We start from the raw sequence: 18,879 nt of genomic DNA, 5'->3' as shown, positions 1-18,879 counted from the left end.
AAAAAATATACATATATTTCCCTTATTTGATGATGCAAAAGTCAATGTTCATATAATAATCAGTAGTAAAACATTGATTGGAAGCTCTGGAAGAGCTCATCTATTATTATCTCGGAGATAAAATTGACTATAAATAATTTATTATTTTGTAGTAAGTCTCAAAGAAACTTGTTAAGTTTCGAAGTTATTTGCCAAAATGATTATCAGATTGAGACTAAAAATAATGATAAAAGTGAGTATCTATACGTTACTACAAAAGTGTTAGATATTTTCTCCTAATTTGTACTACATGAATATTCGCATGATTGAAACACATGCTTGGGTAAATCAAGTGAACATTGATTCTGATAGTTTTATTATTTGACATGACCGGTTGGACCATCCCGGATCAAGTATGATGCAAAAAATTATTGAAAATTCATTTGTCATCCATTGAAGAACCAGAAGATTGTTCAATTAAGTGAATTTTCTTGTACTACTTGTTCTCAAGGAAAATCTATTATTAGATATTTACCAGTTAAAGTTGAGATTGAACATTCTACGTTTTTAAAACGTATAGAGGGTGAAATATATGGGCTCATTCACCAATCATGTGAACCATTCAGATAATATATGATTTTAGTAGATGCATCTATAAAGTGGTCATATGTATGTTCATTATGAATTCACAATTTGGTGTTTGCGAGATTGTTTGTTCAAATCATGAGATTAAGAGCATAATTTATGGATTATAAGATAAAGATAGTTTGTCTTGATAATGCTGGTGAATTTACATCTCAGGCTTTATGATTATTGTATAACAACTGAAATCACAGTTGAATAGCCTGTTGCTCATGTTTATATCCAAAATGGTTTGGTAAAATTATTTATTTAAATGTCTTCAATTAATAGCTAAACCATTATTTATGAGAACAAAGCATTATTTGTACGCATTAGGCCAAAAGGTTGTCATAAATTCTCCCTATTACAATTGGTTTATGGTCAGAAGCAAAATATTTATCATCTTAAAATTTTTTGAATGTGCGGCTTATGTTCTAATGTCCACCACAGCGCACAAAGATGAGTTCCCAAATAAAGTTGGGAATATATGTTGATATGAATCTCCTTATATAATTCAATATATTGCCAATAATAGGAGATTTATTTAATTAATTAGTTTTTCCAACATGAGGGGGAGAGAATAAACAGTTGGAAAAAGAGATTGATTGTATGCATTATCATTATCTCATTAGATCCTCACACTGAGCACTGTGAACTTGAAGTTCAAAGATAATGCAATAAATATTATGAATCAACTGCCAGATTTGCTGACTGCTAAGATTTACTAAATCTCATATTCCAGCTGTAAATGCTCCAATTAGAATTGAAGTCCTAGCAGGACAATCTATCAGTGCAAATGAAATTAAACCACGTTTAAAACGTAAAAGATCAATCGGTTTCAAGGATAACATCCTAGAAAAGGAAATGAGCAAATGATCAAGATGGTCATTGATTACATGGAAACATGTTCTTTTGTGGTGGATGCAATCACCTTCAGATATTTTATTAATGGCACAGTATATGAAAATTTGGACATGCGTTTATTGGATATTATTACAGCCTATTTATATGGCTCACTCGAGTGTGAAATATATATGAAAATTCCTGAAGGATTCAAAATGCCTGAAGCACATAAAAAATTCCTAGGAAGTTTGTTCAATAAGGCTTCAGAGATGATCATGGCATATATAATATAACTTCTTTAGTGGATATTTACTTAATGAAGAGTATAAAAATGATCAAATTTATTATTGTGCTTTAATTAAATGATATGGATCTAACTTTGTTATAATAAGTGTATATATTGATATCATCGAAACTCCTGGAGAGTTTCCAAAAGCATTAGATTATTTGAAGAAAGTTAAAATGAAAATCTTAAAAGACAATGTTTTGTCTTGACTTGTAAATTGAGCATTTGACGAATGAAATATTCGTTTATCAATCAATTTATATAGATAATAGTTTGAAGCCATTTTTCATAGAAAAAGTACATCCATTGAGTACCCCAATGGTTGTGAGATTGCTCAATATAAAGAAAGATTCATTTCGACCCCAAGAAAACAGTGGAGAATTTCTTGGTCATGAAATACCATATTTAGTGCAATTGTGGCATTAACATATTTTGCTAATATATAAGACCAGATATAACATTTTCTATAAGTGTATTAACAAGATTTATCTTTTTTCCAATACAAAGACACTGAAATGTTATAAAACATATATTTCAGTATATTCAAGAAATTATTGACATGATATTATTTTATGAATGTTGACATCAACTTACTTGTTATGCATTTTTATCTGATCTATATAAAACTAGATCTCAGACAGGCTATTTATTCACAAGTGAATGTTAGCTATTTTATATTTGATTAAGATCAATGATACAACACATTCAAGAAGCATGCGGTCTTCTACTAGAAGAAGGAGTTTCAATAATATTATATGAAGATAATGCTGCATGCATAGCTCAATTGAAGAAATGATATATCAAAGGAGATAAAAACAAAAAATATTTCACCAAAATTCTTTTTCATTCATGGTCTTCAATGAAATGGTGAAGTCAATGTTCAATAAACTTGTTCAAGTGATAATTTGACAGATTTATCTACTGAGAAGTTGCATACTTCAAATCTTGAGAAGCTGGTATATGATATTGGAATATATGTACTTAAAAATACTCAATGATGTTATCATTCGGGGGAGTAGAATACGTGCTGCACTCTTTTTCCCTTAACCAAGGTTTTGTCCCACTGGGTTTTCCTGGTAAGGTTTTTAATGAGGCAGCTACCAATATGTATTATTTAGATATGTATACTCTTTTTCCTTCATTAAGATTTTTTCCCACAGGGTTTTTCTTAGTAAGGTTTTAACGATGTACATTATCTATTGATGGACATCCAAGGGGGAGTGTTATAAATAATATTTATTATGGATGTCCATTACCCCAAAGAGATTGTACTTCCAATTAAAGATCTCAACTACCTCAGGATGCAATATTGGTGAAGATCACAACCATCTCATTACACAGTGTTGACAGTCAATATTCACATTCTATGCACTTTCTATCTTGAGTGGCAATCTATCCTTCCATATCAAGATTTTCTTATTGTGTATGAGAATTATATATTGTATTTCTTTGTAGACTCTAATAATATCATATCAGAGAAGATGTCAGTTCCATTATAAATATGTAATGACTAACTCAATAGAAGTGCTGAACTGATCTTGTCTTTCTTCTTTGTATTCTATATTTTCTCTTTATTTTATAACAAGAGGTAATTTATTCAAACTTTCTTGATATGGGTCTTCATCACATTTTAAATGGAGGCGACTGGTACTCTTTCAAATTCAAAATTGATTCTAAAATATAAGAGTTTAAAAATATAATTGTCATTCAATATAGTTTCTATAAATGAGGATAATGCCATCTTTTTTACTTCTGAATTTTAATGAATGGAAAAATAAACATTACATATTCAATGTTAAAATCCACTTAACACCGTTAGAAGTGACAGGGACAATAGTAATATCATAAAGAAGAAGGTTTGATTAGTAATAAAACTAAATATAGGGGGGCAATAATAATTATCTCTTCTAATTAACTTTGGGTGAGCAATGAAGTTAATATAGTGGTTAAATATACCATTGCAGGGTTGCATAGTTGGTAACAGGGAACGAAAGTTCGCTGGATATCGCCGGTTCGCTGCCCAGCGAACCTGGGGATATGGCAAAATTTCGCCGGAATATCTTTGAAAGTTCTCCTGAAATTAGATAAAATTCGAAGTTCAAACCAACCCTCCTCTGGCAGAAATCCTTTGATCGCTAAACTAGCTAAAGTACTTTGGTCTGTCGTCTGTGCTTTAATCCACCAAAACCCACATCACAAAAGCTCCTTTTAGTAATTAGTTTGGTCTATGCGCTTCTTTTTCTTCACATTTACTTGTTCTGTGTTTCAGGTTGAAGCAGATCGGAGGTTGAAGATGACATCTCTGTTTCCTTTTTCTTCTTCTTCTTTTTTTTTTTTCACACAAAGAGGGTTAGGCAGTTAGGCTTCAGTTATGGCAGAACTTGAAAACCCTTGTTGTTTCGTTGGAAACAGCAAGGGTTGACGGTGATGAGCCATATTGCAGAAATTTTGGCTGATTTTTTGCTGGTTCGCCGGAAAATCGATGACTTTCCCGCGATTTCTGGCGACTTGTGGAAAAGTTCGTTTTGCCCCCTGGTTTCGGTTCGCTAGGGGGTGATATGTTCTTCCATGGTTGGTAAGACCACCAACTCTTAGTGAAGAGGTTGTGGATTCGATTATGACTTGATGGTATATTATGTAATATCCCCATCCCAAAATATTAAAATAAAATTGCCTATTTCAAATATATATGTATATAGAAGAGGTGGAGGAATGTGGCTACCGATTTGTAGTTTGATATATGGTCTTCAATAAACAAAAATTATAGGTCACACTAAAAATGAGGAAGATCATTTAAACAAAACAAAGGTGAGATCCCCCATTCACTAGCCTTGCAGTGATTCGTCTATGGCAAGTAAGTGAACTTTGGCAAAAGTTAATAGCTTCACTATCCCTCCCATTTCAAATTTAAACACCACAATTCAAAAACATCTTAGATTGAGTTACAAAGGGTAGGTAGACCATGGACGATAAATGGAGAAAAAAAGGAAAGTTAACAAAAAGTCTTGAAAAAGCTGACAGGTTATTCAAATGGCAAAGATTGTTACACCCAAAGTTCCTTGATGTTACTACTCTTACTATTTTCTCAAATCCTAACCCAGATAGTTCGAACCACGAGTGCTCTGATATGGAAATCCCTCCCTCAGTTACTAAAAGATTAATTGTGATGCTACTTTAGTAAAAAAAAAGAAAATAATAATAATAATAAAAATAAAAATAAAAATCCAAAAGAAGAGCTAAATTTTAATTCTCCAAGGTTATAGTAGGAGAAAAGTTAGAGGATTTATCATTGCTGAGTTTTTTGGCTTGACACTTCAAGTTGAGATTCTAACAATAAGAAAGGCTTTCTTTAGTATGCAAAAAATGCATGCTTTATGCCAAAAATTTCATATGTAAATATGTTCATTAGTATAAATCTAATCGACTAAATTAACATTCTCATAATGTAAATTGAGCCTAATGGTATGGAGATATAACCTAAGCCCAAAAAACAAGCATTACTATAAGGAATTAGAAATTGTTCCTAGATTTTTATAAAATTTAGACCTGTAAGCATTTTTTGTATTTCTACAAGCTTATAGACAAATGTCTGGTCAATAGGCTGAAATCAAATTCAAATTATCTTATCAGTCCATTTTAGAGTGATTCTATTCCAAAAAGATCAATTGTAGAAATATTTATGTGGCTTATGAAATTCTCCACTAAATGAAGCACTCTAAGGCAAGACCTGGCTACATGGCTCTAAAAATTGACTTTAGTAAGGCTTATAATAAGACTGAATGAGCTTTTTTAAGAACAACCTCCAAAATTTTGGCTTTAATGGTGTGTGGGCTAACTGGATTATGCAATATATAACAACTATTAGTTACTACATTAAAGTTAATCGCACCATAATTGGCCAAGTTAGGAGAGGCCTCAAGTAGGGCTCTCCATTGAGCCCCTACCTCTTCATCTTATGCCGATAGGCTCTTTCTGCTAGACCTTGTACTTAGAAGGCATTATGCAAAATTTTGGTATTAAAACCAATAGAGCAGATCCAAAATTTCACACTCATTGTTTGATGATGATTATATGATTTTTTTTTTTTTGCCAAAGCTTGCATTCAAGAAACCAATCACATTGTGAGTATCTTGTATGAATATAAATCTTCAATTGGCAAGAGGTAAATTTGTCCAAATCTAGCATTTTATTTAGTCCATCCACCATGGCCAAATCAAGACCAGACCTTGTTTCTCTTTCTAGATTTAAAGAGGTCATTAATCATGGAAAGTATCTTTGCCTATGAATTGAGTTTGGCAGATCCAAGAAAGTTATCTTCACTAACATTGTAGAAACAGTGCAATCCAAACTCACAAATTAAAAGAAGATTTCCTCTCAGCTTCTAGAAAAGAGATTCTTCTTAAATCTATCATCATCGTAGCCCCATCGTATGCAATGTTCCACATTCCAAAAGGAAATTTGATGAACTAACCAGCCTTATGAGGAGATTTTGGCAGAATAATAATCGGGTAGGGATATTGGTTGGGCAAGTTGGACAAAGTTGTGTCAAAGCAAATCCCTCGGAGGACTAAGTTTCAACGACCTTCCTTCCCAAATTTTTGCCCTTTTTGGCAAAACAAGGTTGGAGAATCTTGCAAAATAGCAATATTGCTCTTTAGGTAAAAGTGTTCAAAGGGATATACTTCCCAAATGATTCTTTGCTTAATGCTCAACCAAAGAGCTCAAGTTCTTGGGCTTGGAAGATCATTTTGAACAGGAGAGATCTTCTCTTATCTGGGTTTAGCATAGGATTGGCAATGGAAATGATACTAATATTTATTGATGCTAAGATTCTTTCCCTTTTGGGTAAGATCCCACATGTTCTTAATACTACTTTAATTGACAAGGATTCAAATCTCATCCTTCCCACAAAAAAACAATGGGACAAGGCTTTATTAAAAATTTCTTTCATTATTGTCTTGTACATTTATAACATCTTAAAAATTCCTCTATCCATCTCAATTCTTAATGATAACTAGTACTGGCTTCCAACAAAAAAATGGACAATTCTCCATCAAGTTAGCTTGCTTCTCTACGTTCATTCAAATACGATTGCATAATGCTTATTAATTCGCGGTGGAAAGAATTATGAATTTGAATAACATTCCTAGAATAAAGCTTTTTGTTTGGAGATGTGCTGCTAATGCAATTGTTGTAACTCAACAACTTCCTTGTCTCTAACCCCTTGTGTCCTATGTGTAAAAAGGCTGAGGAAACAGTGGTGTCATATCCCCCACTTAACTAACCCAATGGTTAGTAAAGATTTGAGACTTGGTAGAATTAGTGTTGTCGTGATATGGGCCCTAAGGTAAAAGCTTATCCTAAGTCAATCCAACTACATAATAACTTAGCATTATATGAGTTTTTATGAGGATAAAGTAGTATCAATAAGGAACCCTAACAAGTTTGAATGACAGACCATGGACGCAAGACCTACTTAAAAAAGGGAATTGAACCATGAAACAATAGGAGATGGGAAGTAGATCATATTGGGACCCAGAGAAGCCACATGGCTAATAACAAGACTAGCCGGTTGATAGCACTTTACAAACTCGGCCGATAGTAATAATTGCATGTTAAACTAGGAAAATACCCCCATGCCCCTATTATACCCCCTAATAAGAGAAAATAGGCATTTCATTTCGTATTAGAACATAATAGAACTTAATAGGCCACTGAATTGGGAGGTTAAAGGCTGTTGGATTACCAGGAAAATAGTGAGAAAGGAAAATCTTACTCTCCTATATCTTCAACTGTTCTTTTTGTTAAGTTTGGGTAAGAATAGACCTATTAATGGGACCATTGATGCTAGAGAACAGGGGGACTATGGATTTTTAGATCTAATAGTTGATGCATGTTTACAGTACTTAGAATGACATAATGATATAATTGAATTGTCACTATGATAGGGATTGGATTTTAGTTGGTTTTAAACCCAAGAAGGAAGATTTGGAACCCTAGGTAAAAGGATGAATTAAACACCCATTCAAAGGGGGAAATATACCAAAAGTATGTTGTTAGAGTAGGGAACCTTCGTTGGAAACTCACTGGAATTGGGTAAGAAAAGCCCCAATTTGGATTGGGATTTCTGTCAACAACATAGGCGGTTGATACAATTGGTCGATGTTGTAACAACCAGGTTGTTTCTAGTATTGACTGGGTATGCTGAAAGGCAGGAATTGGGGAAAATTTTGAGTAGATGACTTGCCCCAAATGACCACTAACTTGTACACACTGTAAATAGGGAAATTGGCTATAGATAGAATTTACCAACCTATACATAAAACATCATTTGGATAGGCTCAATCATCAAAACAAGGTGAGGGGAATTTAGATTAGGTTTAACTATGCATCCGATTCATTGACATTGAATTATGTGAACTGTTGCATGACTATTTGATGTGAATACAATAGGGCATGCATTATTGGGGTGCATTCATATTGATGATTGTGTTATGGCATATATTGCATTATATTATTATACTTGTTTATTATTCTTATGCTAATGGATATAGAGATGGCAAGTGAGGTTGGGAACTTGCGTCCTAAATGATATATGAGGAGTGGTGCCTAAAACTATTGCCTCCAACTGCTCACGCTTCATTGCATATGCATATAACCATGTAGTTGCATTTGGTTAGGATCAAACCCTAAGGTGCAACCACCCTATCAATAGGGGTATTGAGGTCGAACAACCCATGGTATAGACTTGTAGTACTAGTGGGTGTCCAAAAGGCGGTAGGAAGACCATAAGTGGACATTGAGTTCACTAGTATACCATTGATGTCATGCCAAAAGAGCAAGTGCTTGAGGTGGTGGCATAGGTTTGTTGGGGGTTTAAATCCAAGATAGTTGGTGCTTGAGTACTATGCTTCTATAATAATGGAGGATACCGGCCAAGTAGAGGGTGTTTGAGGGTGCTATTGCTTAACCATGGTATGCACTCTGCGTAGAAGACCTTGAATTTGGGTCAGGCAAGTCTCTGACACGTACCAGTCCTATACTAATGGTCTTGCATTTTCTTTTCCATGAATAACTATAATGAGTAGATGGCGAGGATGATAAAGAATGGTGAGATGATGAGGGAATGAGATGATATGAGAAGAGATGTGATACATGTAGACTGAGAGACCCTTGATCCTAGTCGTAGTGTGAAGCATGGCCTCTACCCTAAACCTTTGGTCATACATTTACTTTTTAGTGGATTGAGTATGGCCCTTCCACAAAGGACTGCTATATTGTTTTAAAGCATGATACAATAGTTAAGGACTTGCATTATAATCCATGCATATAGTGATCATGCATCAATCATGCATAATGGATGTGATTGTTTTACCCTCACAAGTTTAGTAGAACTCATCCCTCATGAGATGTTTTCTTGTAGATGATGCTACAAAGCTCAAGATAGTCCCAGTGTTGGAGATGTTTCAACCTGAGGCGGGACTTGTAGAATCTAAGGAACCCTTTGTGTCTTTACTTGACGCATTACGTTGCTACTACACATGTTCCTACTTTCACATATATCATAAGAGTGAGCATATTCGTTTATGCAGTTTGACATTTGCAATCAACAAGGAAACATAACTTTGTTGAACAAATTCACAACTCAGTTGAGAAAAAGTGTTTGCTGATGGGGTCTAGAAACAACTACAAACCATAGTGGCCATGGGGATGTAGATCACATGATCTGATGAGTGGTTCGTTTCCACTCAATGTTTTGTAGGGTTGTTTTTCTTAACTGCAACAATGGAGGCATAAACTTTTAGTTGCTGCTACGGGATAAGACCATCAAAGTCTATTTGGGTTTTTTGTCCATATTTTCCCTGTCTCTAGCTCATAATCCAGACTAAGCTGCTTCTCTAGTAGTTGAAGACAAATTTACTTTGCTTTATAACTTCAACTCTATTATTTTTATCATTTATCTGATTCTAGGAAAGGAGATGCTTACCTTCTAGTAAGGGGACACTGACTTTAAGGCTTTCTAAGTCATCATGAGGTTCATCTTCTTTTAGGTAGTCTAATTTTATACTGAACAAGAAGTTTCTCTCCTAGTTTTCTTCTTAACAAGATCCTTTTTCTTTTCTTTGTCTAGAAAAAAATGAAGGTGGCCTTATCCAATAGAAAATGCAAAACTTTGAAGGCCAGCTTTGAGTAGAGGTGTAAATGGATAACCGAAATCCGCTTCCAAATTTGTATCCACATCCGTTTAGGTGTATCCGAATCCATCCGATTACTAATAGGATGTGGATATGGTATACCCCTTTCTTGCCAATTATTATTCGTTCGATAAAATTATCCGATTAAGTTATTTATTTAGATTTATTATTCTTATTTTTATAAAATTTTTATCTGTGGTATGTGATTATTTTTCTAGATTTTCTACTAAAATAGCTATTAGAGTCGCTAAATGCTTAAATTTCAAACATAGCCCTCACAAATAAAAGGGTAAAGATGTAAACAGGTAGTTAAAAACTTGTATTCAATCTGAATTCATGTCCATTTAGAAGAATCTACTTAAGAAATAAATATCCAATTATCATCCGAATCAGACTGAATCCGTCCGAAAACTGATAGGATATTATCCGAATACCGATAGGATATTATCCGAATCTGTCCGAATCTGTCCGAATATAATAGGACGGATATGATATTACTACTATCCAATCCGAATCCGATCTGTTTGCACCCCTAGCTTTGAGGGCATAGTTTTGTTTATACTTTTTCAATTCAGTTTTATAATATATATTCAACAATGGGTCACAAATTTTAAAGTGAATTGGTGAAACTCAATGCAGCCAAAATCTCCTTTACTTCGAAAACCATTTGGGTCCCAAAATATTGGTTTTTTTTTTTTTTTTTTGAGTTTTAGATTTCAATTCACTCTTTAAAATTTGAATTTAAGGGCCTGTTTGGTTACATGAATCCAAAGATTTCAAATCTCTAGATTCATGAATTTGAGAATTATACCTGTTTGGTTGTAAAAATCTCTAGATTCATGAAATCTAGAGATTCACCTTTTTAGACTCAAAACGTGAATCTGTAGATTTATGAGTAAGGGGTGAAATCCAGAGATTTCAAAAAAGCTATATATTTTCACATTTACAAAAATCACATTGATCAAATAATTTTTTAGGATGAATATACAAATTTCATTCCACAACCAAACATTTAATTTTATAAATTATAACTCCATAGATTTGAAATCTATAGATTTGAAATCTCCAAACTCATGTAACCAAACAGGCCCTAAGACACTTTTTGAATTTTAAGTTTTGGCTTCACTTTTGCCATTTAAACTGTACCCGTATTATCCTATCTAATGTATGCCAAATCACCCCATCCTTATCTCTCAGTTTATATATGGAATGTATGGGTGTAATAACTCTAATTATAGCAATAAATTAACTATAATATTCTACCAAAAAAACAAAGATTAAGTATAATATTATGCTATAATTAGGCCTGTACAGTGATGCAGCATTCACTGGACATGATTAATTAGATTTACTTTGAACTATTATATAAGGCCATTTATGCTGTCTAATCTAAACCATAAATTTTATAAAACTAGCTCTTCTTCATTGTTTTCATTTGCCTCTCATGTTGTGGGTTAAAGAGTTTGTTTGATCTAAAACAATATTTAGCTCCACATATTCCTGTTTTGTTTATTCATAGGGTGAAGAAGAGTTGTTATCGTTTTCCTTTCATGGCCAACACTCACATCATCAACCAAAGTAGTTCTACTGATGATTCTGCTACCATGGAACTTCTTTCTACCTTGCCTGAAGAGAAAGGATGGACCGGCGTACCCCTTTATCGATATCACGGCACTTGGTGTCACGCTACGGGGATACAAGCAGCAATATCCTTCCAAAACCACTTCCAAGCATTTGAAAGTGATGTTATTCTAGTCACCACACCAAAATCAGGTACTACTTGGTTAAAGGCCTTGGCTTTCGCTACTCTTAATCGCCATCGATACGCTAGTTCTACTCTTTCTGATGGTCAAAGCCACCCTTTGCTGACGGCGAACCCTCATGATCTTGTTCCATTTTTTGAATTTAAGTTGTACACAGACAACCACAAGCTTCCTGATTTAGAAATTATTCCTTCTCCAAGGCTTTTTGCCACCCATATTCCTTACCCATGGCTTCCAAACTCTATCAAGGACTCCAACTGCAAAATTGTCTATCTATGTAGGAATCCCAGAGACACCTTAGTATCTTATTGGCACTTCACCAACAAAGCAAGATCTGAAAGTCTTGGTCCACTTTCTCTAGAGAAAGGTTTCGAGATGTTTTGCAATGGAATTACAGGGTTTGGACCTTTTTGGGATCATGCCTTGGGTTACTGGAATGAAAACTTAGAAAGACCACAAAAGGTGTTATTTTTGAAGTACGAAGAATTGAAGAAAGACATCACTTATCAATTAAAAAGACTTGCAGAGTTCATGGGATGCCCTTTTACTGTGGAAGAAGAGAGAGATGGTGTTATAGATGAGATATCAAGACTGTGTAGCTTCGAATGTCTAAAAAGTTTGGAGGTGAATAAGTCATCAACAAAAGCTATTTCCTTCTTTGAAAATCAGACTTTGTTTAGGAAAGGTGAAGTGGGTGATTGGGTGAATTATCTCACTACCCCAATGGTGGAGCAGTTAGACAAACTCATGGAAGAAAAGCTATGTGGTTCTGGCTTAACTTTTGATATGTATTCATAACTCCAAAATAAATCTATTAAGCTCTACTAGTATTATTATTCATGTAATGTAGATCATCGCAGCACTCCATTCTCAACCAAAGAAAAAAAAAATGCAATTGAATCATTATAAAGGAATTTTGTACCAATTAGACCTTTTTAGTCTACCCTCGTAATTAAGGTCTTCTGTTGTTGTCATTTTATATCCTACTAAAAACTGTGCTTAAATAAATCGGGTTCCCAAAAAATACTATTGACTTGGCCTTGTTAAACTTGGCAAAAGTGAGACAATTTTTAATTTCTTTTGCTACAATAAATGTGTAAATTGTTCAAAAATTTTGAGAAATGTGAGGAAAAAAATAAATAAAAGGACATAAAAAAAATTACATGTACTTTAAGTAATAATATATTTTGGGTTTTTACGAGTAATTTAAACAAGAGGTGAGAGTATGGTTTGATTTACCTAAGAATTAAATTCCTAATGTTGGGTATGTACGAGTACACTAGATGTGGCTCTTGAGTTTTTTTTTTTCTGCTTTGATAGGGTCTTGAATGGTGTGATTGAGATGAAAACATTTATTAGTTTGGTGATCTTAATAAATTATTTCTTTTTTTCTTTTTTTCTTTTCTTTTTTTTTTATTATTTTTTTTTTAGGGGAAGGGAGGGGAAAACTATATCATACTGCACCTTGCTCCTAAAGAAATTAGAACTCTTAACTTTATACTATGAGCTGTTGAGCCAACCCTTTGGGGTTGGAGTTGAATTCCTTGTAAAATTCTTGTCCCAATTGATTTTCTATCAATTTCTATAGTTAGATTATACTAGTAGAGATCTTCAAGTGAGTTTTAAGTCCCTAGTTTCATCAAATTTGTCTACTTTTCATCTGAAGTCTTGTGATGTTGTGTCTTGGCTTCTCCCACTAGGCACAATAACATTAATATTGACTGTATAGCACAGACAAGAAGTAATAAAATCCAAAATTTCGCATTTAAAGAAACATTAAGAACAAATTCATCGGAGACACAAAGGTCACATCAAGATTAAAGGATGGAAATTACGATTTCTCAGCTTAGAAAAAAAGACAATTCTTATACAATCTTCTGCATCAGCCATGCCAGTTCATTGTATGTCATACTTTGAACTTCGCAAAGCTATTTTATAGGATCTGGAAAGGAATCCCAAACCCAGAATTGTAAGATCATTTGCAAGTCCAAGCGAATTGGTGGTTCTAATCTCAAAAATCTTTACGGGGAACCTTGCTCTTCTAACTCAGAAGGCATGTAGCTCCTCACTCCCTCTCGGTCTCTTTGGGGATCAACTCTGCAGCATTCAAACATGGAATAAGGTGCAGCAACATCTATGGAGGTTTACTGAGAATATTAACAATTCAAATACAAAATACCATTTAGAACCTTTGAAAAGTTGACTGCTGGGGTTCACTGTCTATCTTCATCTTAATATTCTATGAGAAATATGGATAACCTTAATAGATAGTGTGCATGGCTGAGCATAAAAAAGTCCATAGAAAATTCACTAAGTTATTTGCATCTCAACTTAATCCGGATGCTACTCAAACACTCACCATGAAACATCTATTGAAATCAAACAAATCTGTTGGGAAACCCCTCAGGATAATTGGATCAAGATAAATGTTGATGGATCAAGCTTTTGTGATAATCTGGAGATTAGAAGAACTGGCTTTGGTGGTATAGCAAGGGATCATTACGGACAAATGGTATCCTGCTTCATGGAGAGGTGTGGTCAACACAGCTTTTTGATAGCTGAAGCACTAGCAATCCTAAGAGCTATAATCTTGAGAACCACCTCAGCCTTTCTATAATTTTGATTGGAAGTTATAATATATATAGACATTATCAATCTCCTTATCCATAGAAATAGGAAGCCAACTTGGTAGATTTAAATACATTATCAATGACATGCAACACTTGGCCTCAACTTAGGACAATCTAATTTTCAAACAGCCAACTCGGAATATTTAAGCACATTATCAATGACATACAACACCTGGCCTCAGCTTAGGACAATCTAATTTTCAAACATACTCTGGTTGAGGCAAACATTGCAGATCATCTTGCCTCTGATGCTGCCATAAAGGAGGAACGCGTATTTTGTAATAACCCCCCAAAATCAATTGTAGGCCTATATTAGTTTACAATTTAGACTTCAAATTTCCAAAGGATTTAAATTCAAATATACTTCTATTTCATAAGAAAAAAGAAATCCGTCCACTATCATTATCACATCCCCACTAACTAAGAAGTGGGCTAGCTCCAAAGTATTTCAAAACCCCGCTTTGTTTAAAAAAAAAAAAAAAGCAAAAAGAGATATTAAAAATAGACCGAATTACTATACATGATTTAAGTTGTTAATATGAGAAACAAGTAGGGGTGCAAGTTTGGCCCAACTGACGCTAACCTGCCCTGAGCCCGAATAGGGCCTGAGCTCAAGATCCCGCTCAAGGCCAAAATATTTTGACCATGAATCAGGGCTACGGGCGGGCCGAGGATTACTATTTAGCCCGCTCAACGCATCCCAACTAGACCCTCATTTTTAGCCTTGACTTGACCCTGATTTTGTCCCTAATTTTGTCCCTGATCTTGACCTTAATTTTGGCTTTAATTGTGATAACCCCCATGATCCTAACCCAAAATCCGAGTTGCAGGTCTGGGAACTCGACCATCTAGTAGGAAGAAACTGTGGGCTATCCAAATTTAAGCCCTAATTTGACCCCATAACTCATGGACCTAGGTTAAGAAGATGGCGCTACAAGCCTACACCTACCTTATTGGGAACTAGAAGAAGATCTAGTCAGAATCCATCCATGGATTGGGTAGGTGGATATCCATCTCAAAGGAGACAGAGTTGAGAGATGCCATTGATCCAAGTATGAGCTTGTTGCATAATCCCTAGGCATGTACTAGTTTTTGGGATTAGCTAAGAGGGTAAACCACCCAAGTACATCTAAATACTAGGGGGTGGTCACTTAGGGTAGTCGATTGACCGAGCAACCGCCACCCTAGGTAGTTGATTGGATTTATACGTGTAGTTTTGTCTCTTTTGCATTTGGCACCCTATTTAAAGCCTTCTAAACCCTATTTTTGCTTTATTTTATTGCAAAGGTAGATGTGGACTCTTGTAAGGTCAAAGAGCGTATGTTGGTGAAGGGAAGACCTATTCTTGTAGAGATTCTCACGGATTTTCATTGAATAATGGATCTTAGAAGTAAGTGGAATAAACTAACTCTCCTTCTCTCCATTATTCTATTATTTGAAACTAGTTATTCTCGCGAAACCTCTACTAGAAGAGGATTCGATATGAGAAAATATTTATTCATCATTAATCCCAATCAAGTCATACCAGGAGATTAGATCTTATATCTATTTTAATGGCAAATACTTTCGAAGAGGTTATTAAGGTTTAGATATGAATTTTGATTAGATATCTTCATTTTCAAAATTGGGGACGTTTTTATAGTGATTCAGGGACGTAATCTAAGCCTAGGATCATCTCAAAGCCTATCTAGAGTGGGAGATCAAATGTTGGATTTTCGAACCTGAAAATTGTTTGTGTGACTAGGCGGTTGCTTTAGGCAGTTGGTGGCCAACCCCAAGCGACCGACCCTGCTCAGAGGCTGTTTCGATGTTGGATTCGGTATTTTTGATTCCTAGGCATGAACCCAACTATATGGACATGATCATAGGACTTATTGGGATCTACTAGAGTGTTAGGTTGTGTGGAATTAAGTCATTTATTAGATTTTTTTTGTGTGTGGCACTTCCATTTTTCAGGTTTTATCCATTATGACAGGTAAGGAAACAACTACATTTGTGAAATACCCCATAATCCTAACTAGTAGGTGCAAGAACCCGGAGTGTGGGCAGAAGGCAATTGTGGGCCATCCAAATCGAGACCATTGGATTGAAACTTGAACCAATGGAGCTGGATGAAGTTGAAGATGAAATTTGAGAGTTGTTGAAGTTTGGAAGAAGATCTTACTCGAACACTAACGGATATGGAAGGTGGATCATAAGTTCAATGGTGGTATGTTTGGAAGGCCCAAAGATCAAGTAAGACCTCCCCCAGTGTGGTTTAAGTGTTGGAGAAGAGGCAAGGGAAGAACCACTGCTAAAACTGCTACTAGAGCAATTCCAGGGGGCAAGGTTAGTTGGGGTGTGGGTCTCTGGGGGCGACCCATCCTGACGACCCCTACCTATTGCCCGCGAGTAAAAAGGGTAGGGGATTTCATTGTTTTAATTCCCATTTTTTGATTTCTTCACCCTAAAACATGTTATTTAACGTCAGAGAACTCGTGGCAAAGAGGGAGAACATTGTGGATGTCACATCCATCCAGCCGGTACCCTATCTGGCATACCCAAGTGTGTGATCCACAGTCCACAAGATCTAGTATCGAGAAAATCAACCTCCCACATTCACAATAATATAATCAAGAACAAGACTAAATCAAGGTTAACAATATTATTTAAATGAATCAAGGTAAAGTAACGAGATAATCATCAGAGTGCGGAAATGATACCAATAGATATATAAAATCAAACTGTAGAGTGAGGCGGAATCTCACTCCACGATTACAGCGGAATGTAGATCGAAAGTCAAAAAAGATTACAACTAGTTCTAAAGACAAGAAAGAAAGATATAATCTAACTAAGCTAAGAGTCTATTCTACTTTATAAAGAATGTCTTCATAAACATAGACTTCATCAATCATGCTCAGACGCTCCCACTCCACAGTAGGGCTAATCTTAGTAACAAGTAAGACTCCTCGAGGAATCCTCAGCGTAATCTTCATAGTTGCCAACACCTTGCGTGTAGTACGCTTCTTCAGTTTGCGCTTCCTCATATTGACCTTCATAGTCATCAATGCCTGCAGAATAATCTAACAAAAGATATTGTACGAAAGAAGTGAGTTTCAAAAGAAACCCAGTAAGGCAAGTTATTCCATAGCAACACAAATAACATGATAGCATAAGTAAAGCATATTGTGATATGATATGAGATAGATAAATGCAGGTATGAGCCTAACTCTATGTATGCTGGTCTCTATAGGCAGACATGCTTTAAGTCATAGCACCATACTTCTTTGGGTAGGTCTCAAATCACTCTCCCTAAACCAATCTCCATTGGTAATTGGGTCATGCATCCCTCATGGACATTCCTTGTTTAGGGGATTAGGTCACTTCTCTCACACATCACCATTGGTCTAAGTATTGGCGCATGTCAGAGTAAAGCCTAGCCCAATGCAAGTCTTCTACTTAGTCATATCAACTCAGGTCCCCCCCCCCTCCCCCCCCCCCTCCTCCCTTCCCCCCCCCGCCCCCCCGGCCCCCCCCCGCCCCCCCCCCACCACCCCCCCAGTCCGCGCGGGGGGGGCGCGCGCCCCCCCCCCCCCGCGCCCGGGCCCGGCCCCCCCGCCGCCCCCCCCCCACCTCCCCCCCCCCCCCCCCCCCCCCCCCCCCCCCCCCCGCAGCGCGGCCCCCCTCCCCCCCCCCCCCCCCCGCCCGGCCCCCCTTTGGGAACCCCGGGGGGCGCCCCGCGCCCCAGGGGCAGAGGGGCGGGGGCCCCCCCCCCCCCCACACCCGGGCACCCAAACAAGGGGATAATAAAAATGGGAAACGGTTACCCCCCCCCCCCCCATACTAAATATCATGAATAAGATAAGACTAAATAAATCGAGTGCGGAAGGCAATAACATTAAAGCATAATCATAAGGGTGAGAGAAGGTATGACAACCACTCTCTCAGAACAGCGGAAAAGAAGTGTGATAACGTCAAATACATGTCTAAGTGTCAAAAGGTAAACTCAAAGATAAGTTAGTTACAAGACCAATGGTTCCACAAATACACCAGGGGAATGGGGCACTATGCTAGGGTTTCTTCTATACTAATAGTAGTCTCCTCAACAGTACGGATGAAGTAAACCCAGCGCTGCCGCTCCCGCACAACTGTGGGGCTAACCCTGGTGCGAATAATAATCTTCCTCGGCTCCAATATACGAATCCTCACCGACGCCACTACCCGGAGGGTAGTATGTGGAATCATAGTCCGCCTCATAGGAGGTGCCATCGTAATCTTCGGTACCTGGAATGTAATCTAAAACATTTGCACAAAAGGAATGAGTTCGAAGAACTCAGCAAGGAAGTTATTCCATAATTAGAAATCATACACATTCGTAACATATAATAATGCAATGTGATATGGAACATATGATGCAGATATGAGCCTAACTCTATGAATGCTGGTCTCTAAGGTAGACATGCTTTAAGTCATAGCACCGTACTTCTCTGGGTCGTCAGTCACTCTCCCATTTCCATATCTTGGGAATACCCGGGGAAGATCGGTAAAGTCATCAAAAACCATGGTAAGGGGAATCGGTCACC

General features: G+C 36.3%; 1 pseudogene; it reads left to right on the top strand.

Moving 5' to 3' along the window:
• Positions 1 to 11,474: 11,474 nt before the first annotated feature.
• On the top strand, positions 11,475 to 12,485 carry LOC149007647 (cytosolic sulfotransferase 15 pseudogene; annotated as a pseudogene).
• The last annotated feature ends 6,394 nt before the right edge of the window (positions 12,486 to 18,879 follow it).

This window comes from Hakea prostrata, chromosome 8, assembly GCF_041222555.1.
Source record: "Hakea prostrata isolate BN-2017 chromosome 8, UWA_Hpros_2, whole genome shotgun sequence".
In the NCBI taxonomy this organism is placed as follows: domain Eukaryota; kingdom Viridiplantae; phylum Streptophyta; class Magnoliopsida; order Proteales; family Proteaceae; genus Hakea; species Hakea prostrata.
Note: the sequence above shows the minus strand (reverse complement) of the source record. Positions and strands in the feature narration are given on the sequence as shown.